This window comes from Felis catus, chromosome B3 (assembly GCF_018350175.1).
Source record: "Felis catus isolate Fca126 chromosome B3, F.catus_Fca126_mat1.0, whole genome shotgun sequence".
Lineage (NCBI taxonomy): Eukaryota > Metazoa > Chordata > Mammalia > Carnivora > Felidae > Felis > Felis catus.
The window spans coordinates 86,190,558-86,216,384 of NC_058373.1; the positions used below are offsets into that span (position 1 = coordinate 86,190,558).

The 25,827-nt window shown below is 35.9% G+C and overlaps 1 protein-coding gene across 5 annotated transcripts in view; it reads right to left on the reverse strand.

Annotated features, from left to right (window-relative positions):
* SLC25A21 (solute carrier family 25 member 21) overlaps positions 1-25,827 on the reverse strand; it is a 492,785-nt gene that overhangs the window by 412,838 nt on the left and 54,120 nt on the right. The window lies entirely within an intron of this gene.

Consider the following 25,827-nt stretch of genomic DNA (forward strand, 5'->3'; position numbering starts at 1 on the left):
GTAGTATTTCTTCCATGATAATGAATAAAGGGCATTTGGTAACTTTGTGTTTAACACAGCTATAATTCAGCACGGCCATCCAAATAAAATTACTTTTTTAAGGGTATAATTCTACAACCACTCTACTCCTATTTGATGTCAGTATATTAAATCCGAAGTTCACTGTATACCTAAACACCAAGAAACTCCCAATGTAACTGTCTCATCAATTTCAAGTTTAAATGTATCCTAACTGGCTTAATATATCAAATTGTTTGCAGCTGAGAGACAAAATCTTCTTATGCTCTTGTCTGTGTTGAACATCAGCAGGTAAGGTATGCTCTGAGAGTAAAAGAGGTGTATTGTAATGGGAATCAATTACTTCAGTCCACATAGTACTATTAAGTGAATTCACAAATTTGTTTATTCAGTCAACAAGTTATTTTTTTATGTTTATTTATTTTTTAGAGAGAGAGAGAGAGCGTGAGCAGGAAGAGGCAGAGGGAGAGGAAGACACAGAATCTGAAGCAGGCTCCAAGCTGTCAGCACAGAGCCCAATGAGGGACTCGAATTCATGAACCATGAGATCACGACCTGACCCAAAGTCAGATGCTTAACTAACCACCTAGATGCTTAGCCACCCAGGCACCCCAGTCAACAAGTATTAAGAGCCTGGTATGTGCCAGGCAGTGAACACTGTTCTAGGGCATGTAGTTGTAGCAAGTAGTTCTAGGGTTGATTTACAATGAAGAATCTAAAACTTGGTCATAGTTTCCTTTAATGAATATAATCCACCATGATTCTTCTTCTTCCTAACTATAATAACAACAAAAATAACACATGCTAAGTGCTTACAATAATGCCTGAAACAATGCCAAGTGCTTTATCCCATTTACTCTTCACAACATTTATATAAGGCAAGGATTATTATAATCACATTTTACCAGATGACGGAAAGAGCTGTGGAAAGAGTAACTTTCCAAGGCCACCTAGCTTATAACCAAGAAAGTTGAAATTCAAACCAAGTCTGTCTGACTCCACAGTCCACTCCCTAATGTCTAAACCAGTGCTATTCAAAGTCTGGTCCCCCACGGACTGGTGGTTTCAGCAATACCTGGGAGCTTGTTAGAAATCAGAACCAATTTGGGGGCCTGTGTGGTTCAGTCGGTTGAATGTCTGGCTCTTGATTTCGGCTCAGGTCATGATCACAGGGTTGTAGGATCGAGCCCTGTGTCAGGCTCCAAGCTGAGCATAGAGCTTGCTTAAGATTTTCTCTCTCTCATGGGGTGACTGGGTGGTTCAGTCGGGTAAGTGTACGACTTCAGCTTAGGTGATGATCTCATGGTTTGTGAGTTCAAGCCCTGTACTGGGCTCTGTGCTAACAGCTCAGAGCCTGGAGCCTGCTTGACATCCTGTGTTTTCCCCCTCTTTCTGCCCCTCCCTCACTCATGCTCTGTCTCTCTCTTTCAAAAATAAGTAAAAACATTTTAAAATTTTTTAAATAAATAAATAAATAAATAAATAAATAAAGATTTTCTCTCTCTCTCTCTGCCCTTCTGCCCCAACTTGTGCTCTCTCTAAAATAAAATAACAACAACAACAAAAATAATAATAAAGAGAAACACAGAGCCCATTCAATCATAATTTGGGGGAGTGGGGCCAGCCATGTGTTTTAACAAGGCTTCTGCATGAGTCTTATGCATGTTAAAGTTTGATAAGCATTATCTAAACCACTCATTATACGCACTGTTCAGTCCTCCTAATTCATAATACTCTAATGGTGTAAGGTCAGATTATTGCTCACTTGCATTAAAGACTTTCTAGCCCTCATAATAGCTGCCCTTGAGTTGGATTCTATGTGTAGTTAAAACACAACTGTATACCATATCCTTTAAGTAGGGTGACTAGTCATCCTAATTCTCCTGGGACAGTCCCATTAAGTGTATTATGCAATCAACAGTGGCCTCTTTCACTCTTAGCTACAATTTAGACCAAAAATCATATGGTGGCCCTAGCTATAGGGCCTGCCTGCCAGTCTCTCCAACACCATGTCCTACCACTCACCCCCCCACCTCTACATTGTAGCTACAATAATGGCTTTCTTTCAGTTCATTAAAAATCTCAAACTTACACAAGGGTTTACCACTTCTGTTCCCTCTTCCTCTAGATCACAGAATGATATGCTCCTCCTCATTGGCATTTCAAAGATGGGCTGGTAGGAACAGTCTGCACTGTATGTGGGCAATTTTGAGTACTTTATTATTCTATTTTATTTTTTGAATATAATTTATTGTCAAATTGGCTTCCATACACACCCAGTGCTCATCCCAACAAGTCCCCTCCTCAATGCCCATCACCCACTTTCCACTCCCCCAATTTTTGAGTATTTTAAAACAATAGTAAAAGCATCTAAAACTCTGTCTACTTTTTACTTATTACCATGCACCAGAAAGTTTAAACAAAGTTAGTGATACAATATTGTTCCTCTCTAAAAATATTTTGTTACTTGTCCCTTAATAAATATTGTATTCTACATAGAAATTAATATAGAGATCTTTCAAGTACATAGGTGGACCCCAAGAGACACAAACATAGATATTTGAACTCATCTCAAGAGAAAATTCCTAAGAGATACAGAATAGTTATAGCTACAGACTGGTTATAGTTTATTTTGGGTAGTTTGTGTTTCCAACTTCTGTGTTACCACATATTCCTGAGTTTAAACAATAGATTTAAAATAAATTTTGGTAGCACAGTAATTGTGAAGATGAAAAAACTGAACTTGACTTGCTTCAATTCTGTCAATTTATATGGCTTCTTGGAATTTTGATTTTTATTTAAGATTTAAAACATAAGGGGTGCCTGGTTGGCTCAGGCACATGGAAGAGAATGTGATTCTTGGTCTCGGGATTGAGGTCATAAGTTTGAGCCCCACATTAGGTGTAGAGATTACCTCTATAAATAAACAAACAAACAAACAAGATTACAAAAAAAGATTTAAAACAGTGATTCATATTTCTTAATTTCAAAATGTACTGCAAAGGTACAGTAATCAAGACAGTGTGGTACTGGCATAAGGACAGTGACATATGTCAGTGGAATACAGTTGAGAGTCCAGAAATAAACATTCATAATTACAATAAATTAATTTTCAATAAAAGTGCCAAAATAATTAAATGGGGGAAAAAGTCTTTTCAACAAATGGCACTAGGGCACCTGGATATCCACACACAAATGCGTGAGACTGGACCCTCATTTCAAATCAACTCAAAATGGACCAAAGACCCATGAAAGAGGTATAACTATAATAGTTTTAGAAAACAAAAACAAAAACAAAAACAAATTAAAAAGAAAAACATGGGTGTAAATCTTTGTGACCTTGGATTAGGCCATAATTTGTGAAATATGACACCAGTAGCACAAACAACAAAAGAAAATAGATATCAGGCTTCTTAAAAACATTTTTGTGCTTCAAATGGCACCATCAAGAAAATGAAAAGACAACACACAGAATGTGAGAAAATATTTGCAAATCATATGTCTGATAATAGATTTGTATCTGGAATATATAAAGAATTCTTACAACTCAATAATAAAATGACAAATAAGGCAATTAAAAATGGGCAAAGAAACATGAAAATGGCCAATAAGAAAATGAAATATGCTCAATGCCATTAGCTATCAAGGAAATACAAATCAAAATCACAACAAACTACCACTTCACACCCACCAGGATGAACAGAATCAAACTGTTAGATAGTAACAAGTGTTGGCAAGAACATGGGCAAATTAGAAGGCTTATACTTTGCTGATTGGGATGTAAATGATGCAGACACTCTGGACAACAGTCTGGCAGTTCCTCAAAAGATTTTAACATGGAGTTGGCACATGGCGTAAGCATACTCCTAGGTATATACCCACCAAAATATAAACATATGCTCATATAAAAAGTTGTACATGAATGTTCATAATGGCATTATTCCTAATAGCAAAACTATGGAAACAACCCAAATGTTCATCAAGTGATGAATGGATAAATAAAATATGGTGTATCCATATAATGGAATTATATTTGGCAATAAAAAGAAGTAATGATATATGCTGCAACATGGAAAAACATTAAGAACATGATGCTAAGTGAGAGAAGCTGATCACAAATGAGATCATATACATGATTTCATTTATATGAAATGTCCAAAATCAGCAATTCCTTAGACCCAGAAGGTGAATTAGTGGTTTCCTAAGACCAGGGGAAGAATATGGGGTTTCTCTTTTGAAGTGATGAAATGTTCTAAAATTGACTGTGATGATAATTGCACAACTCTATATGTATACTAAAACCCACTGGATTATACAGCTTAATTAGGTGAATTGTGTGGTACATACATTTCAATAAAGCTGCCCCCCCAAAAAAAGGATTTAAAATGGTGAAACATGGTGCAAACTGCACTATGTAGGGATATTATTTTTCCTTTTTTATAAAAAAAATGATGTTGGGGCGCCTGGGTGGCGCAGTCGGTAAGCGCCCGACTTCAGCCAGGTCACGATCTCGCGGTCCGTGAGTTCCAGCCCCGCGTCGGGCTCTGGGCTGATGGCTCAGAGCCTGGAGCCTGTTTCCGATTCTGTGTCTCCCTCTCTCTCTGACCCTCCCCCGTTCATGCTCTGTCTCTCTCTGTCCCAAAAATAAATAAACGTTGGGAAAAAAATAAATAAATAAATAAATAAATAAATAAATAAATATGATGCAATTAAAAAAAAGATGTAATTAAAAATACTAATCCATTACTTTTTACCCTTTTTTTTGGTACAGTAATGTTTATTTTTTAGATTAATTTTGTTACTAGGATGATAATACATGAAATTGAGTGACTTTTTTTCATTGTGTCTTTTTCTGGCCATCATTGTATCCTTTGCATTGCATGATCATTATTAAAAATAATTTTTGTCTAGGGGCTCCTGGGTGGCTCAGTCAGTTAAGTGTCCAACTCTTGGTTTCGGCTCAGGTCATGATCTCATGGTTTGTGAGTTCGAGCCCAACATCAGGCTCTGTGATGACAATGCGGAGCCCACTTGGGATTCTCTCTCTCTCCTTCTCTCTCTCTCTCTCTGCCCCTCACCCCCACCAAAATAAATAAATAAACTTTAAAAAAATAATTTTGTCTAGAGAGGGGGGGAACGTTAAAAATTTATTTATCCAAGATGACAAATATACTAGAAATACCACTGTTGCTCAATATTATCTAGATTTTTGATCAAATGTCAGCATCACAAAGAAGTTTTCCCTAACCACTCTATTTAAAATAGACACCACTCCATGTCCCCAAAGACATCACTTTCTATCCCCTTACTCAGCTTTAGTTTCTTCATAACTCTTATGATATCTGATTTAATATTATTTGCCGGTTTACTCCTGTCTCTGTCAGTAGAATGTTAGTTCATTTAAGGGTTGTCTGTCTTCCTCAGTCCTATATCCTCAATGCATCGTACATATTCACTCAATTTTTAGTGAATAAAAAAATCACAAAAAGTATATCTACTGCTTAAATTTCTTCACATAAAAGATTAAAAAGATGATTTTATCTTTGTGCACTCTTCTCATCAGAGTATTTCCTATATGGTTATCATATTCTGCTAGATACTTCAAAGATGTCTGGACATTCAAAATCCCTTTGTCTAGGAGTTTGAAACCTTCCCAAAAATATGTATGGCATTTTATGCATCTGCATTATCTTCAGGGAGGTTTGTGAGCTATAATTCATTCAACTTTGCAATGTCTCTGTCTTTAACATTACCAAAAAAACCCATAATTTTTAAAGGTTAATCAGCTTAGATTATCCCAGAATTCATTACTCCAGTCTAGTGATAAAAACCAGCCTCTTTCATTGAACCTAGATACTGCTGTATTTTGTTAAACAGACTTTAAAACATTTACTTCTGAAAACTTGGCAAATTTTTATAGAAACTACTTCTTGGAAACTAGGTATTTTTCTATGGTTGTTCCTTTATCTCCTTTTAAAAATAATCATTGTATTTTTAAAACAAAACAGAACTCTGTTATAATATGGTTCAATATTACAACTGTTTTAAGTAGGCCACAGGTCAAATACTGTTCCTCCCAAAATGTGACAACCACACATGGTATAACTTGACCACACCGTTAGTCTATAAACCTTTTGTTAGTCATGCGCTCGGATATGAAAGTTAAGGGGAAAAAAAACTATTTCTATGTGTATAGGTATGTTAACATAATATTCCTTCTAGTAAAAGCTTCTAAATATAATGAAATAGTCTTTGGAATACTGTTCAAAAAAGTCTTTTGAATAATAAATTTGGTGCATTTAGATGTTTGTGTATAGATCCTCAAGTACTTAACCAAACCAAATCCTGCATTATAGAACGGTTGCTTGCTTTGAATCTGGAGTCAGAATGCCTATGCTTAAATCCCCAACCTACCATTTACTAGCTGCATGACTCTGGCCAAATGATTTATCCTCTCTATACCTCAGTTTTACAACCTTTAAAGTGAAGATAATCATAGTACCCACAACATGGGGTTGTGATGATTACATAAGTTAATACATGTAGAGTATTTAGAACAGGGCTTGTTACATAGGACACGATCAAAAAGCGCTGGCCATTGTTCTTAGGTTGAAATGGAAAAGAGCTTAAAATTAAATCTTTAGTTAACACTAATGCATCAATTAAAAATAAAAAAGACACCATTTCATACATTTTAATATAAAATTAGTAGGAAGATTTTATTTTAGCTTCAGGCTTTCTGAGCACAATTATATTTTATTTGTGCAACTAAAGTAATGGTTTTCTGAAATGAAAATTTATGCAGAAGCCTAAAAGATGCAAGATTATTTTCTTATACTGTTGCAGCTTAGTAAAAAAAAGCATCCATGGCCCTCCTGCTAAGTTTAGACTAGACGCTTTTCTTAAACAGTCACATATTTCTTCATTAAACTGTTTTTTAATGGCCCTTTTGATGACTGCCAGTTTCCTCCACAATAAAAGAAGTTTTGACCTGTGAATTCATTTTTTTTAATCTAGTAATAACTTTGAATACATTAACTGAGCATCGTGGACCAAATAAGGAGCCAATTAGTTGTATTTTCCATCATCTGAATGAAATACGAATGAATCAACTTCATCACTAAACTTAAAAGGCTGTCTTCATTGGCAAAGAAGTCTAAATATTGTTCTGCTAACTCAAGTTCCTTTTAGAGAATAAGGAAAGTTGAATTATCTGTGACCTGAAACAACTGAGTTTCATTTTCCCTTTCCCCACTCTGCGAAGGCAAGTCAAGCGATCTAGTACCGTTCTACAGTAGCACTCCCCATAAAATTGCTGTAAGAACTCATTACTTAGTCCACTGCCTATAAATTATGACCCTGTACAGCATTCATTTTCATAAACAGACACTGTTTATTTTTCCCTCATCATTCATTCTTTATTTCCCTTTCCTATTCATTTAGATATTGGGATGACGTGATGAACACATCTACTCATCAAGCTACCATCTTTGGTAAATAGACCTCACAGATAATCAACTCATCAACTAGTTAGGACAAGTCCGAAAAGAGACAACCATGAGTGAGTCTGTAATCTTAGTGCAAACACTCTGCAACCATATTTGCTTTCTATAAAAGCACATCCTTTCCCTTCAAACATTTAGTTTTTGTGGATAGCAACTAAGAATATTTCAAAAGACACACACATCAAACACAACATCAACATTCTGTGCCCCTTTAGGTAGTGGGAGAGGCACACTGCGCTAAACAGGAAATACAGTTTGTCTCACCAATGCATATTGGATCCTCATTTTCAGCATTCTCATGTGCACTTTCTTTGGGGTTTCAAAAGAGAAAGTGAAATATCAGTTCTCACTTTAAATGGGTCACCACAGCTTTGGAGATTTTCTTATTACAAAATTAACAACACAATTAGGATTTCTGATTATTCACAATTGAATGTTTAAATGCACTTATTAATGCATTAATGCATTTTTTCCTTTTGAATATGTATCTGTCATTTTCTTAATTATTTGCTTACATTGTTGCTCAAGTATAATACATACGAGGTCCAAATTTTAAATACCTTGACTTGAAAATATTTCTATAGCTGTTGTTTTTTATAGAATTCACTTTTTGAAAAAAGCTTAGGAAAAATGCAGCTAATGATATAAAAGGTAAAGATAATTAAACCCTTTAATGTTTAAAAGCAATTAATTAACTGGGCAGCTAACTAGAGAGAGTACAAAAATCTTATTTTTAATACTCACGGGTTCTATTGTGAATATTTTTTCTGTTGCAAACTTTTCTGTCAGGCAAAGTCTCCAAGTTGGGAATGGGCCCTGTCAAGTCTCTGAAATTCGATTGTTCAAAAATCTTAATTATAAGAAAGTAAACAAAGAACGGGTTGAAGTTGTGCAGAGTTCTAATGAGCTAATGTAACAAAACTTGAGCAAAGTCAACCCTCTTCAAAGCCAGCAGGCTCGGCTCTGACAGTCATCCATCAAACTGAAGGTCTCCTTAATAAATGCCAATTATAGCGCATATATGTACAAATGTGGCAAGCATAAGCCATAGGATCATTTCCTTCCGAGAAAACTAGTGACCAAGAAAACACCCAGGCAGTGTAAGCAACCAGCCCACCCGATGGTAAGGTTTGCTCCTGATTGGAATACTAACCAGCATTATTTCTCTCTCTTTAGAAAAGTTCAGAACCACACAGAATTTTGTTTGGGGTTATACAAATTCCTTCACAATTTGTATAGAAGTCTAACATAACTTTTTAAAAGCCATGACATGCCCATAATGTATACAGAGTCTCCGACTTCCGCCGTAAGCGAGGCTTTTTCCTAACTTAATCATACTCAAATTTCACCCCTTTTAAAGATCCTGATTCAAAAATGTTCACTCATTCTCCACAGTCCACAAATTTATACCATCTCTTCCTGTGGTATTTTATGTGCATAAATTAAAAAAGAATGGCCTGCAATGAGGATTAAAAGGTTGGAAAAAAATCATAGACTTTCTAAATTTAGTTTCATTTTTCTTATTTTATCTGTCAAAATATGTGTGCTAACAAAACATATATATTTTCCTACATTCTTATAAAATAATCCATTTATGTTAACTTTATTACCTAGAGGAAATGCTGGATCAACTCGGATAGGAAGTTACATCGTAGGCTTAGTATCATATCACTATGTAACTCAGCATATATGAGAAATAAATATATGAGAACTCTAGAGAAATAACTAAAATATGCCCTCACTGGTACACTAGCTCTTGCTGTGGAATGCACACCATTATATGATTTCCAACTTTCAAAAATGTTTCTCTGCTGCCTTTTTCATTAGCTGGCCAGGCACTTGAGCCCATTCTCAAACAGGTTTCTTAGAGACATTTGATGACATCAGAGGGAGGGGAGGGAACTTTCTTAAAGAGTATGGACACAGATCTTTTGTCTAGAAAGCACAGACCCAAATTTTATACTACAGCATTACTTTAATAGAGATAGATGGGATTTCAAAAAGAAGTGCTATTATCCTCCTATGATGACAGAGATAATTAATGGAATAAATGAAAACGTTCATGTTTGATATTTTTATGCAAATAGATTAGAATAGTCTGCATTAGCCCCAAGTTGATGTCTTATTTAATTGCCCTTTAAAGTGACATCTTCCATCACACATGCAGACCCGTGCTAAATTCATTTATTTCTATCTTGCCTGAAATTATGATGAATGGTCTGAGCTCCATTCAATTATTTAAAATGTGCAAAGAAACAGAAACAATGAAACTGGCAAAGCCCTCTACATTCTTAGGAACAATTTAGGCTAATTAGCATCAACTTCTCCCCCATTCATCATACCCCTTTAGAAATATAAACAAACTGTCAGCTCTAACCTAACAAACAGATCACTGAGCTACTTAACACAAATTATTCTTACATGAAAAGCTCCTTCTCAGGCAATATTCTCCTTTAGGGCATCTGGGAAGCTGAGCTATCAAAATTGAAGACATATGTTCCAGTCAAACTCAACTCCCGGATTGTAAAGATCGCTGTTGTGACAGTTTTCAGTCAGCATACTTGCTGCTGGCAACCCAGCCCCAGTCCCAGCGAAACAAAAATCAAATGGAATGATGCAAGCAGAGCCCTAGATGCAGAAGAACACCTCCCCACACTACCCATCTCAATTCTTATGATGTCCTGTTGCAGCTCAAAGTTTTGCTACATTTGGTTTGGGGGCAATAGGGAGAGAGGAAAGTAAGGAACGTGGTCTTTCAGTGGATTTCATCATGCATTATTTTTCATTATGTCCTATGAGGCTGAAGCTATATTCAGTTGAAACCTAGAAATCGTTGCCTATCATTTCTGAGATGGCAGAGAGGACATAGCTGGAAGGGTCCAGATGGAGAGAAATGTAGTTTGCAGATAGATTGGGTATGGCTCCCCAAATGGATTTAAAAACTCTGAATTCTTTCCTTTTAACTAACAGGAATATAGAAAGTACTTATCCCTTTACATACTAGAACTCTGTGGTTAAATCCCTGCCTGGATCTGGACCAAGCTAATCTTTTCTTCATTTGCTTCAATGCAGTTGCAGATATATAGTTTATTCTTATTATTTGCAATAGTTATGTAATTATATTCCATAAATTCACTATGAACACTGAATGAGTGAATACTGAACCCACTGCTCCTAGAGGAAATACAAGGTTAAGTTCCTGCAAGCCTCTGGTCACAACCTTTTCATCAACCAGTCAATATATAACCTATTTTACAGGCTATTTCTGTTTACAGACATCATATTTAATATATATCGTTGATTTATTAATACTGAACTCACCACCAACAACATTATAACTCATGCCAAACGAAGCTTATCTAACACATGTATTTTATCATAAGGCATATGACAGCCTTCTTGCATTTAGTAACACTGGACAGCACTTCAGCACTATGCTTGGGGGCCATTAACAATGAAATCACCAACAAAAAAGCACAAAAATGTGGAAAATATACACTAAATAGACCATGAAAGGGACACTTCCTTACAGTATGAGAGCTGAAACACAAAGGCAGAGCATCATCTTGTTCGACCTCAGTGGATCTCAGGGCTTCAGATGACTCAAATTTTTCACCACTCTGCACATGTCCGTGAATACCATGAAAGCACCATGAGTATTGATTTTGAGGTTACAAATAAATTTTAGCAAGAAGACAAATTCACAAATACTAAATCTGCAAATAACAAGGATCAACAGTTGATCAACTGTATGTAACAAGGATCAAATTTATACATATTTTCTCCCTTCAGATTTCCCACTGAAGATCTTTGAGGTTTTTTACTCTGTAAGCAAAGGTCACAGACTGAAAGTAGAGTAAAGCCTTCACAGGTTAACTGATAAAGTGGGTGGCCACAAACCTCCTAGTGACATGGTAAGCCACAAAGCCCTTCAAATATGTTTCTGTTTTTTAGCATCCCAGGAACATGAACATCGATGGCACTTATAACTACTGCAGTAATAGCATCAACCCATAGCCATCCTATATGGTACTAAGTACTGTGTCTCTACCTTTTCTTTAAGTTTATTTATTTATTTTGAGAGAGAGAGAGAGAGCACATGTGAGCTGGGGAGAGGCAGAGAGAGAGAGAGAATCCCAAGCAGGCTCTGCACTGTCAGTGTGGGGCTTGATCGCATCAACTATGAGATCAAGACCTGAGATGAAGTCAGACACTTAACCAACTGAGCCACTCAGGCATCCCTACTGTGTCTCTACCTTATTATAGCACTTGAATTACTGTTATTTGCTGTACTGGACAGTTGCTATTGCTAGCATCCATCTCCATGCTTCTCCTCCCTACCTAGGTCTCAGATTTCCCACACAGGCTGTTTTTGTAGGGTTGTCTTGAGGAGTAAGCTCTTGGCCTTTAAGCCAATTAGTGGATGGTGTCTCCTTAGCCACAGTGACTTCTTTAGGGATGAGTACATGACTCAGTTTGGGTTAATGACACACAAGGAGATATTTGCTTAGCACATGTAGTAAAAATGGTTTGTCTCTGTGTCAGCCATGTTAAGAATCAGTCTCAGGATAAAGCAGGCACTGTGGAAAGGAGAGCAGAGAAATGTAAAGTATATGAGTCCCTCGTGATAGTATTGAGCCACTAGGAAAAGTCTCATATTTATCCCACCCGATTTTAAAGAGTTCTCAATTCAATAACTCATAAATACCCTTCATTGTTTAAGGCAACTTGAGTAAGATTATGTTTTTCTTGTATGCAAGAGAATCCTGAATAAGAGAATCCTGTATGCTAGTTTTTACCCCTTTGCTCCTAATACAAACACACACACACACACACACACACACACACGCTAAGTATCTGAATTCCCTTTTGCTCATCTTTTTACATGCTCTTTACTTCCTGACATTCATGACTAATAACAGTAGTCATTGATAAATATATCAAACTTAATTAGTAGAATGGAGAATACCTTCCATGGATATAATCATAAACAGTATAACCATGTTTAACCACAGAATGGTTAACCAAATGGCTGCTATTATATTGCTACTTGCCCATGAGAACAAAGTTCTTGCTATGATTACCTTAAATATAAAGTGATTCATTTTCAATTATACACATCTGTATTATAGAAGACTAAAACATTAATATAACCCATCAAGAATCTTTTTTTTTAACTTATCCAGTAAAATTATAAAGATAACATGATCTTATCTCCGGCCCACTCCCCAAAGTAGGAAAACTTTGGAATACTTTTTCTACAGGACTCCTAATTCCAGTATCTCTGAATTAGGATAAAATGAATAGAGCTGAATGTTACCCATGCTTGTTCATAAATGTAAAATAATATGCCACCTTTTAAAGTTTCTGCCCAGCCTTTTCTTTCTTTATGGGTGGTTTTAACAGCCATGGTTATTTGTGGATGCAAAGCTGTGTGTATAATAAATTGCAACTGCGACTAACCTCAGAACGAGTGACAAGTAACTAATTACTCCCACAGGTGGCCAACTGCTTTGGCAATTAGCCCATTGTGGGCAAAATTCATTGCGTGTAAGAAAGAGGCTTCCTTTTCAAAATATCCACTCCTCCTTTTTGGAGGATGAAATGGAGGGGGGAGGAGTTATAGGGAAAGGGGGATGGGGGAGGTGAATGGGATAACAAGTAGATGGAAAAATTAATGGTTTCTTCAATAAACAAGCCATATAATCTGAAGTTTTCTTCCAAGGTGGAAGAAAATTTTTCTTCCCAACCACCTCCTACCAAAAACCCTCAGTAATAATCTTAAAGAGAGTTCAGACCATCTAGCTAAACATTTCAAATAATTCTAAGATCATCTGCCATGAACAAATATTTTCTCTCTAGTTTATCATATATCTCAGAAATCTTTGAGTGATACATGAACTATTTTGGAGACTATCCTAACCCATTCTTCATAACAGATAGCAAATAGCATAACAGAGTTGTGTCTAAATGTACATTTTTCAATTATTTATAATTATACTATTTCATTAGCTTCCTACTAAAATGTTTCTAGGTACTAGATAACATTCCAACATCACAGCAATGTGGTCAAGTGTAGAATTTACATTTTAAAAATTTCTTTACAAAACAGACTTTAATTGAGAATTAGGCATTAAAGTGTCCATACAATCCAAGGCAATCCACATATTCAATGTAATTCCTGTCAAATTTCCAATGGCATTTTTTTAAAGAAATAGAAAAATCAATCCTAAAATTCGTATGGGGCCAAAAAAGACCCCGAGAGGCCAAAGCAATTTTGAGCAAAAGTACAAAGCTGGAGGCATTACACTGCCTGATTTTAAAATATACTACAAAGCTGCAGTGATTAAAACAGTATGGCACTGGTATAAAAACAGACATGTACACCAATGGAACAATATACAGAGCCTAGAAATAAATCTACACATTTATAGTCACATGATCTTTGACAAAAGTGTCAAGAACACACAAAGGAGAAAGGACAGCCTCTTCAATAAATGGTGTTCAGAAAAGTGGGCAGCCACATACAGAAGGATGAAGTCAGACACTTATCTCACATCACATACAAAAATCAACACAAAATGGACTGGAGACTTAAATGTTAGAGCTGAAATGTAAACCTACTAGAAGAAAATACAGGAGAAATCCTTCTTGACATCGGTCTGGACACTGATTTTTTTAATATGAACCCCAAAGCACAGAAACAAAAGCAAAAATAGACAAATGGGACTATATTAAACTAAAAAACTTCTGCACAGCCAAGAAAACAATCAATTGAGTGAAGAGATTACCCACAGAATGGGAGAAAATATTTGCAAACTATCTTAAGGGGTTAATATCCAAAATATATAAGGAATTCAATTAACTCAGTAGCAAGAAAATGAATAACCTAATTTTAAAATGGGCAAAAAACCTGAATAGATGTTTCTCAAAAGAAGACATACAGGTATATGCAAAGGTATTCAACATCACTAATCACTGGGGAAATGAAAATCAAAACCACAATGTAAGATACCACTTCACATCCATTAGGATGGCCATTATTAAAAAGCTAAACCCAAAAATAACAAGTGTTTGCAAGGCTGTGGTGAAATTGGAACGCTTCCATACTGTTGGTGGGAATGTAAAATAGTCCTGCCACTATAGAAAACAGGATGGTGGTTCCTCAAATAATTACAAATAGAACTAGTATATGATCCAGCAATCTCACTTCTGGGTAAATATCCAAAGGAAATGAAATCAGTATCTCAAACAGATAACCATACTTCCACGTTCATTGAGCATTATTTATTCCAAGATATGGAAACAACCTATGTAGATAATGGATGAATGAAATAAAGAAAATGTGGTGTGTGTGTGTGTGTGTGTGTGTGTGTATGTGTGTGTGTGTGTGCATGTGTACACGGAGGACATTATGTTAAGTAAAATAAACCAGGTAAAGAAAGACAAATACTGCATGTCCTCACATGTGGTATCCAAAAGAATCAAACTCCTAAAAGCAGAGATTAGAATGGTGGTTACCAGGGGATGGGGAAAATGGGGAAATGTTGGTCAAAGGGTACAAAGCTTCAGATATGCAGAATAAACAAGTTCTGTAGATCTAATATACCACTTGGAGTAGTTAGTATCATTGTTATTGTGTACTTAAAATTTGCTAAGAGTGTAGATCTTAAGTGCTCTGACACCAAAAAAGGTAATTATGCAAGGTGTGCCTATGTTAATTAGCTTGATTGCGGTAACCATTTCATAAGATATTCATATATCAAAACATTATGCTGGACATCTTAAATACATACAATTTTTATTTGTCAATTATGTCAAAAAAGTTGGAAGGGAGAAAAAGAATTGGGCAATTTTTCCAAAGACACAAATAGCAGCTCTGCAATCAGTCTCTCTGTTCCCCCAAGTGGGTCTCCTAGAGACTAGTACTACTGCAGCAATCAAACACAAACAGGCACTTTACACACCAGACTTGACAAAAACTGGACTCTTTTTTTAAGTTTTTTCATTTATTTTTGAGAGAGAGAGAAAGCAAGGCAGAGGCAGAAAGAGAGAGAGAGAAAGAGAATCCTTAGCAGGCTCTGCACTGTCAGTGCAGAGCTCAATGTGGGGCTAGAACTTATGAACCGTGATATCATGACCTGATCTGAAATCAAGAGTCAGATGCATACCTGACTGGGCCACCCAGGTGCCCCCAAAATTGGACTCTTCATTATCATTCAGCTAAGATAATGCCAGTTAGTATGGAAAAGATAGAAACCTAAATAGTTTTCAGTTTGGCAAGAATGGGGAGACAGAAGCACTGTACTGAGAACAAAAATTAGAGTAAAATGATAGCATTTATCAGAATATATAAACCAAATTTGTTTGATCCATGAATTCTCCTTTAGGGAATTATCCTACGATAAATGAGTTTGTACACAAACACACATACTTACACAAACTGCACACATACACATAAACACAATCACATACAATCACATCCACATCTATACACAGATATACATTCATTCACACACACACACACACACACACACACACACACACACACATCCAGATAAATATACTATATTGTAAGGTGCTTCCTTCAGCATGTTGGTAATAGCAAAAAAAAAAAAAAAAGTGGAAACAAGCTAAATATCATCAGTGGCGACTGCTTGAATGAACTATGGTACCTAAGTACAACAAAGTAGAGTACTAGTTTTCTTGTTGTACGAAGTACAACAAACTAGAGTCCAGTTTTTTTAAAAAATGAAATAGTTCTACATATGGAAACATATGTCCAAGATGGAATACAAGCTCTATCAGAGCAGAAATTTTCTGTTTGGATCACTGATTTATCCCCAGATAACAGTGTTTGCCACATACATACACAATAAATATTATTGAATTGAAATAATTATGTTATTCAGCAAAAACATATTGAAGAAAGGACATGAATAAAAAAGATACCTATGAACAACACCTTTACCCACCATTGAAAATTAGTATCTCAAGTGAGACATTGTGAACATGTGAGCCTCTAGTTGTGATATCCTAGAAGAACACAACATCACTTATGTAGTATTCCACCCAAGCAGGTACAGCCAGTAGCTAATCATGAAGAAACATCAGGCCAACTCAAAATGAGAAACATTCTTTTAAATTCTTCAAAAATGTCAGTGCTATAAATACTGAGGAATAGTTGAAGAATTGTTCCAGGGTCCTGATCAACAGGGACCAGTGAGACGTAACAAGAAAGTGCAATACATGATCCTAAACTAGACCTGATCTTAAAGGGGAAAAAAATTCTATGAAGTACATTTTTGGATTAATCTTATAAACACATTGGATCAGTGACAAATTTATTGAAGTTTTATAAAAACTGATGACCACATTATGCTTATGCACATCCTTAGGAAATACATACCCAAATATTTAGAAGTTGCTATAGAATGAATGATTATGTCCTCCCCAAATTCATATGTTAAATCGTAATGCCCTTTGTGAGGGTATTAGGAGGTGGGGCCTTTAAGAGACAATTTGGTCATGAGGGTGGAGCTCTCATGAATAGGATTAGTACTCTTATAAAGGATCCCAGAGAGCTACCCCAACCCTCCCACCTTGTGAGGACAGAGTGAGGAGCAAGACAGCCATCTATGAACCCTGAAGCAAGCCCTTACCAGGCATTGAATCTACTAGTATTTTGATCCAGAACTTCCCAGCTTCTAGAATTATGAGAATTAAATTTCATTGTTTAAAAGACATCCCGTCCATAGCAGAAGCCTGAATGGACTAAGACAGAAAATAAAAAGCCACAACGTCTACAGTTTAGTCTCAACTGGTTCAAACAAAACTATTATCGATGGATGGATGGATGGATGGATGGATGGATGGATGGATGGATAAACAGATGGGCTGATAAATAGGTAGACAGGTAACAATAGAGAACAAATGATAAAGCAAATGGGGAAAAATTTCAGCAGTGAATTTAGGTAAAAGTTCTTTCTAAAATTCTTATAATTTATTTGTAAGTTTGAGTTCTTTTCTAAATAAGAACTTTTGCAATTCTGGAAGTAAACACCAAAAAATGTTCACAGTATTTACTTCTAGGGAATGGAAATAGAAGGATTCTGGTTGGAGTGGTGGCAGGGTTGTGTGGACAGGAGCAGGGATAAGATGTCTTAGCTTTCATTTAATATCCTTTCATACGGTCATAATTTAACATAAACACATGCTACCTTTGTAACAAGAATGCTTAATTAATTTTAAGGCAGCAGCTTGCAGTCGTAGGAAATGTGTGGCCTTAGCTGAAATCCTGTCAGTGCCCACTTTACTCAGGGTGTGGCCTTAACCAAGTCAAGGAATTTCCTTGAGGGTGACATTAGATGGCCTGGTGTCCAGTCCCAGCTCTGTCACAAACTCACTGGAGAATGGTAAGCAGGTCATTTCACAAACCTGGGCCTCAAGTCTCTTGTCTATAAAATGAGAGAAGACAACCATGATTTCTTTACAAGTCAATTTTTCCAGCAAAAGAAGTTTGGTTTCCCAGGATATTATCTCCTAAACAGGAAGAGTTCTAAATTTTTTCATTCAGGTGAAGAATGAATTCTTCACTTTTTGGGCTGATGACTATACCTAAACTTCTAATGGGACTTACACTGTTTTTTAAACCTTTGGCATTGAGGCCACATTGATTTGTAATAACTTGGACTTCACCAAAGCTGGGGCTGAGGGTGGTAAGATATCCTTTCCCTGCTCCTTCTACTCCTTACCTTCCTCAGGGAGCATTTCTCAGCCTTTCTCTGTGAGTCTACCTAAAACACTCCTGGGCAAACATCAGAGACTTCCTAACCCGGTAGGGCCCTGTTCTCACATCTCTTTCCCCTTAATGTTTAAACCCATGCATTGCTGAAAGGAAATTTAATCCATATGCTTCTGACTAATTTACACTTAACACATCAAAATATTCCGTTGTAACAGTCATTTGTTGTCCCAAGAATCCTCTTGAGTCTTGTTAAGACTTTTATTCTTAGCTGTCTCAGTTTAGCAGTTACAAATGGAATTTGAACTCCAGAAGGATAGTTCTTTCTCCTTATTATTCCTCACTCATTTGGTAGACCTTGCCAGGCTTTCTTTTCCTCTACCTTAGGTGAGAAAGTCTTTGTTCTAAGGCGCTTCTTACATTCTTTTAACCACATAATCAGGATGTTAATAATTACTGTTTGCAGGCATCAATGACAGGCTCTGTTATAGGAACTTATATGTTTCTTCTTTAACCTTCCCATTGAGATAAGCATAGTTTTCCATATTCAGAACCCAAAGCTCTGAGAGATTAATTGGCCTAAATCACATAGCTGATAAGAACCTAGGTGTGACTAGCTCCAAACACAGCATTGCATTCTTTCCAAATTAGATTAAAAATAAACAGTGGGTGATGGTCCAACTTCCATAGGTACAGGCTTTGTTATAACCAAAAGAACACAGGAAGCCCTACACCCTTGCTTCCCTGGCGACTTTTATTCATCCCAGTTCAAATGTCATATCCTCTCTTAAGGTTTCTCTCTTCTTTGGTGTCTTCCATATCCTTCTTCGTCAAATCACACTGTAATATAATCATATTTTTCATGTCTATTTTCCTCTTAGACTATGCATTTCTTGAGTTTAGGGTTATATCTTACTCTTTTTTGTCTGCCCAGAGCCCAGCCCAGAGTAGATGCTTAATAGATGTCTCTCGAATTGGATATCTCTTACTTAAGATTGAGGTGGAAATGCCATTTATTGATTCATTATTCATTCTAGGTACTGGAGACAGGGCAAGTTAAAACAAGCAGATCACCTTTCCACCCAACACCACTCAGATTGGGGGCCTTCTTCTCCACTCCCTGTTGACTCTATCCGTGTATTCCCTTTGGAGCCCAAATAAGTAAAGTATAACTGTACATTGTAGACAGTATAATACATGTGTCAACGGAATGGACTCTGTAGTCAGCCCATCTGACTTTGAGCAATTTACTTCACCTCCGTTTCTACATGAATCGAATGAGGAAAGTAAAGTACTTATATGACAGGGTGGTTGCAAAACACAATTTATATTATAGACATTACATGTAAACTTAAAACAGTGCCTGAAACACAGAGTTCAATAAATACTAGCTATTAGTATAATTCTCCATATCACCTGGCCCATTTGTTCTGCTTTCACTGCTAGCCAATCTAATTGGCCATTATAAACTAAGAAATTAAATAAAACAATCTAATATGATTATTTCACAAATACACTTTCCTTGTGAAAGGCTTTTATTGTATATTACAAAGTAATGTGTTCATCCCATGTAAAAATGCATAGACTAAACAGGTGTGAGAATTTTTATATAAAGCAGAATTATTAGTTGACCAGACATACTTTGATATCAGTAATTTCTCCCAACACAGATATACCTCTTTTTTTCAACCTCTAAAATTTTCATAACTTACACTGTATATTTTTGTTTTTATTTTTCTCCTTTCTTATTTCTTCTAAGTTGGCTTGCCTGACTCTGTGGGAACAGAGTTGATGAGGCCAAGGACATAAACTCATTCCCTTTGTAAATCAGATTGTTCCCTGTTTAATTGCTGCAGAATATACTCTGATTTTTGGCCAATGTTACTAATAAAAATCGTTTATCACAAGAGATGCCAGGGGGTATGCTTTAAAACACTCGGGTACCTATTAAAATGTAATAGCTAGGTAAATGTAAGCTATTCATGTACAAAGACATTTATCATAATGTTATTTTTAATGGATAAAAATTTGAAAAAAGTAAATGTTCAATAATAGGAGAATGGCCTAATAAACTTGATAGTTATGCAATGGATTTTACATTATAATAATTTTAAAAAACAGAATACAGAAATGCATTTAATTATGTTAAATTATGCATTTAAATTTTTTATACAAACATCCACATATGTATAGAAATAGCAAAAGAAGACAATGTGCTAAAATGTTAACAGTGCTTATATCTGAGTAATGAAATGACCTATGACTGATTTTTATTTTCTTCTTTACCATCAATAGTATTTGACTTTTGACTTTTGACTTTATTGACTGTTAAATGCCTTATCTGAATTTCCTCACATTTTGGTTTCCTCATTTGTAAAATAAGGACAATGAAAATATCTGTTTCACAAACATAATAATGTATCAGTTGAGATAACAGATATAAAAATTGAAAAATTTTAATGTACTGTTTAAATATTAAATTATTGGGGGGGTATGCCTGGGTGGCTCAGCCAGTTAAGTGTCCGACTCTTGGTTTTGGCTCAGGTCATGATATTGCAGTTTTGTGGGTTTTGTGGGTTTGAGCCATTCCCTCCCAGCTACTGACAGTGCACAGCCTACTTGGGATTCTCCCTCCCTCCCTCTCTCTCTATCCCTCCTCCACTTGTGCTATCTCTGTCTCTCTCAAAATAAATAAACTTAAAAAATTGTTTTAATATTAAATTACTGGAAAACAATATAACTTTATTATATGTATGAATTATAGAAATTAGGACTAGAAATTTACTTTGTTTTTAAAGTATAAAAAATTGTAATACATGTGTGGCTTTTTCTTCTTGGAATTTGCCCAGTTCTTTAGGATTTCCTGCTCTTTTACCTCCTCTAGCTGTGGCATTGTTGTCAATGGGAAGGCTGGAGAAATATTAAAAAGAGTGGTGGTTAAAGGCAGGAGATGGAAGAGAGATCAAATAAAAAGTTCAGAAGTGTATGTCACCATGTTAGCCAAATAATGGAGAATAAGGCCAAACACTGAAGCATAGGAAAGAGTTAGATTTGGAATCACTCATGCACCAAATAAAACAGATAATGAACCTCTCAGTTTTCTGAACATCAAATCAGCAATGACTTTAGTCAGCGGTGGTCAGACTGAAAAAGTAAAAGCCTAAAGGACTAAAAGGAAATGAGGTGTCTGATCACGAATACAAAATAGAAGAACAACATGCTGTGGTGGGGCTAAAGGTATGGGCCTTTTTCTCAGAGTCAAATCTATGCACACTATGCACACAATGCAAACTATGGGGGAATTGCTTTTCTGCATGTTTTCCACCTTGAGACTATGCTTTTTTATTCTATTTTTAGTTTTAAGAAAGAACAAGGCGAGTCGAGGGTCAGTGTGGGAATAAATAAAGCTCTCCATTCCAAAAGGAAAAAACAAAACAAAACAAAACAAAACAGATACCCTGAAGTTTTAAGATGAAGAAACCAAGTGATCTCAAGCATAACACAGATTACTTATCATTACAAAAGACACAAAGGTCTACTAGTAGAGTAGAATAGAATTAATAGAATTCCATTAGAAGTCAAAAATTGCTCGACTATTATGATGAAGTCCTATTTCATCACAAGTCCAAAATGCTCCAAGATGGAATTAGCTTGCTAATGCTCTCTTACCATGTAGGTGTTAATAGTGCCAGATACTAAAACAACAAGATCATTGTCACTCAATAGCACCAGCACATCATTAGTAATCTCAGACACAGATATTCAAAGTATATCAAAAAGTAGACAATGTCCCAAGAATTGATTCAGGAAATGTGCTCTGGAAATGAAAGGAATGTTCTTAGATAAATAGCTTTTAACTTTTCCTTTTAAAAGGTTGTTATCAGGGTCAATATTCATATTTTTATTTATCAAGTACATATAGTGCCTATTAAGTGCTAGACACTATTCCAAGAATTTTACTCATTCAATACATATAACATCCCTATAATGTAAGTATTATTATTATCATCCCCATTTTACTAAGAAAGAAACTGAAGCAGAGAGGTTAAAGTTCCTGACGTGTGCCCAAGAGCTCACAACTACTGAGTGAGATTTCCAGGATTCATACGAAGTCATTCCCTCTCCTACTACTATTATGTGTATTCATATATACTTAGCAAGAATAAAAGGGGAAGTCTGAGAACCACAGAGAAATGGGAATATGTGAGAAGCAGTTGTGGATCCTAGTAAAAGTGACCAACAGGAAACCAACAGGTCTTGGTTTCCCAGGGGCAGTCCAAATTCATACCTATTGTCCCAGTGTAATTACTAACAGTGTCCCTTGTCATTGTCAATAGTGTCCAAGTTTGGGCAATAAATTATATGGTCAACCTGTTAGAAAGTCCCTACTCCACCACCAGGGGTGAGGCTCTTAAGCCTTGTTATCCATGAATTTCTCTATTTATAAAATGAGAGTGTTAATTTTTGCTCTCTTTCTGCCTCCCAAGATGACAATACTGTGGCATTATGCAGAAAATATAGATGTAAGATATTTTGAAATATTACAAATGTCTGATAGCTGCATAGGGAACTCCCAAATGCTGGGCTCCCATCATGTGCAACACCTGAAGGTGGATGATTTACTTTGTTAATGGACTCATAATGCCTTTTTCATTCTTAGAGAACAAACATTTGTGATAGAAACCTTGGTGTCAGGTAGAATACAAACAAATCATTGAGCCATTCTTAACCATCATTACTGAACCAGAAACTATGTCAAGAAACTTGAAAAGAAAGCTTTGCTAATTTCATTATATAATATCCACTTTATGGTTGACTCATTATTTCCACATAAGCAAGAAAAATGAGCAGAATAAAAAGAATAAACTGTTTTGTTATTAAAAAGGAAGTTTAGAACGCTAGTACTGCTAAGTAACATCAGGAAAAAAAAGCAATGGATTCATTTTACAAAAGAAAAAGAGATATTGAGATATCTCAAAATATTGAGATATTGCTGTTATAGCAATGAGTTGAAATTCAAGAAAATCACCTATATACTGAGATTTAAAAAGTGTAAGCTCTATCATGGGGTGTATCTGTGTGTGTGTGTGTGTGTGAATCTCTTTGTATTCTGGCTTTTTGGTATGAAAATTCATAAAAAGGGGAGAAGGAAGAACATCTAAAATGGGCAAAAGTATTATATCCTTATCTTTTTGTATCTTTCCTCAGTTCTCACTTTTTGTTCCCTACTTTCCATGCATTCACTCCCTCACACAAATTTCTGACATATCGGCCATTATATCAGTCCATCACTTCCTTTAGTCCTCTTTAGTTTATCATCTCACAAAATGTCTTCATCTCTTTGGTTGAAAATAGGGAAGAGGGGTGCCTGGGTGGCTCAGTCAGTTAAGCATCCAACTTCGGCTCAGGTCATGATCTCGCGGTTCATGGGTTCAAGCCCAGTGTCAGGCTCTGTGCTGACAGCTCAGAGCCTGGAGCCTGATTTGGATTCTGTGTCTCCCTTTCTCTCTGCCCCTCCCCACTCATGTTCTGTCTCTATCTAAATAAATAAATTAAAACATAAAGAAAAAAAAGAAACGAAGGGAAGAAATCTAAGTATGTTCATTGCATTAAATTTTTTTCTTAAAAATTTTCCCTATATGCAAAAACAAAGTTTGGGTCTTGGTTTCCTCCTCTATAAATCAAGAAATTTCAATCTGTTGATTCCTATGAAATTCACAGCTTTGTAGGTATATCATGTGACGTAAATATATCATGTGACTGAGGAACTGAAGAAATGCTTCAGAATGAGACAAAGAGATTTTGGTGGGGGATGAGTCTATCTTGCCTGGGGGAAAATCATCACCATAACAATGAACTCCACTTCAATTAAGCAATAAACCTCTCATCAAACACAAAAAAGGACCAAAAAAGGAAACAAAGGTGGGAAGACAAGGAGGAAGAAAGGAATGGAGAGACGGAGGGAAGGTGGGAGGAATAAACCTCTTGGTTTATAAAAATATAAGTGTCAGCTTTGTTGCATTCCTGTAATATCTTGATCTGTTAGTCATTAGAATGTGAAATACAAAGCCAAAATATATAAATGCAATTCTGGCTTTTTCCAAAATCTTTTTATCTTCATCTGTCATAAAGAGCAGTTGTGAAAGTAGATGATGTCATACAGTCAGAGAACCTATGTGCCAGCCTTAGCTCTACCTCTAATTAACTGCCCAAGAATAAGCAAGTCACTTGGCTTTCACAGGCCTGGGTTTTGTTGTCGTTCCTGAGGCATCTCTCAGAATGGGAAATAATGGTAAGGATTATACCTTCAGTTCACAACTTGTTTGCATTATGAAAATGCCATATAGTTGACGAATCCTTTTTTTATAGATGATCTGAAGTCTTTGAAAAAGAAAATAAAAACAGAAACATAAATCATATTTTGTCAGATTTCTCATAGAGGTTTGAAAACTATTTACACTGAATGTCTAAAACCAAAACAGCTTAAATGTATACAATGAAAGTAAACTATTATAATGTTATGAAAATATTTTGAGTATTCTTTATAACATCATAGTATTCCAAGAACCAGAACTTCTGACTTTAAGTTGACCTGTGCTTTCCATGAAGAACATTTTCATACTTGTGGGAAAAAAAATTGTATAACTCCTGTAAAACAATAGCTTGTGAACACTACATCAGACTTTCTAACCATGCTCTAGGGAATCCAAGAGCTCATTTCCTCTGAACTTCTATTACTTATGTTTTATGTTAAGAGGTTATATTGGTTTGCAAAGGCATTAGTTAGCCAGAAAACTAGTCTCCAGAGAATTTGCTTCATTATTAAATGTAAAATAAGATACTAAATAGCAGGATGAAGGCAACTTTCACATTTACCAAAATTACCTAATAGGCTTACAGGGAACAGGTGAGTATGATGTGATTCTGGAGTATTAAGCACATCCACTTGAAATACACAGGCTCTTCTAAGCATGCCAGAATCATCATTTTTTATTTCTTGGAATCAAAAGCACAGCATGTACACAAACAAGTTATGATAAAGATACAAGGAAGGCAGAACTTGCTTGGAGTGAAGAGCTCAGTACAGAAGATGAAGGTGTCACTCGTAACCCATTTCTCTCCAGGCCAGCTTCTGTGCTGAGCCGGGGTCAACTCCATCCACACAAGCTCTGGGCACCATTATTCAGTTATATAAGGGGCCCCGCTATATTGTGCTCAATCATTGTCAGTTAAATCCATGGCAATGAAAATATTTCACTCCCAGACAACTGTTTATCAGTAATTGATATTGATATATAATATTATCAATATAATACTTGATAATATAATATTCACAATGGAGCAACAGCTTGTTTGAACTAACACCTGTACATATTACTTGATTTTTGAAGAGACTATAAACTGCTGGAGGAACTTGGTTTTCCATTTTTTTGCCAAACCTCACTATATAATTCCAAAAAAGAAAACAACTCATTTTTTTTAATAACAATGACAAATTTTTGATATAAGAATGCTTTGGAGCTAGTGCACAGAGTAGTGGTGAGATATCCAGCCCAGGGG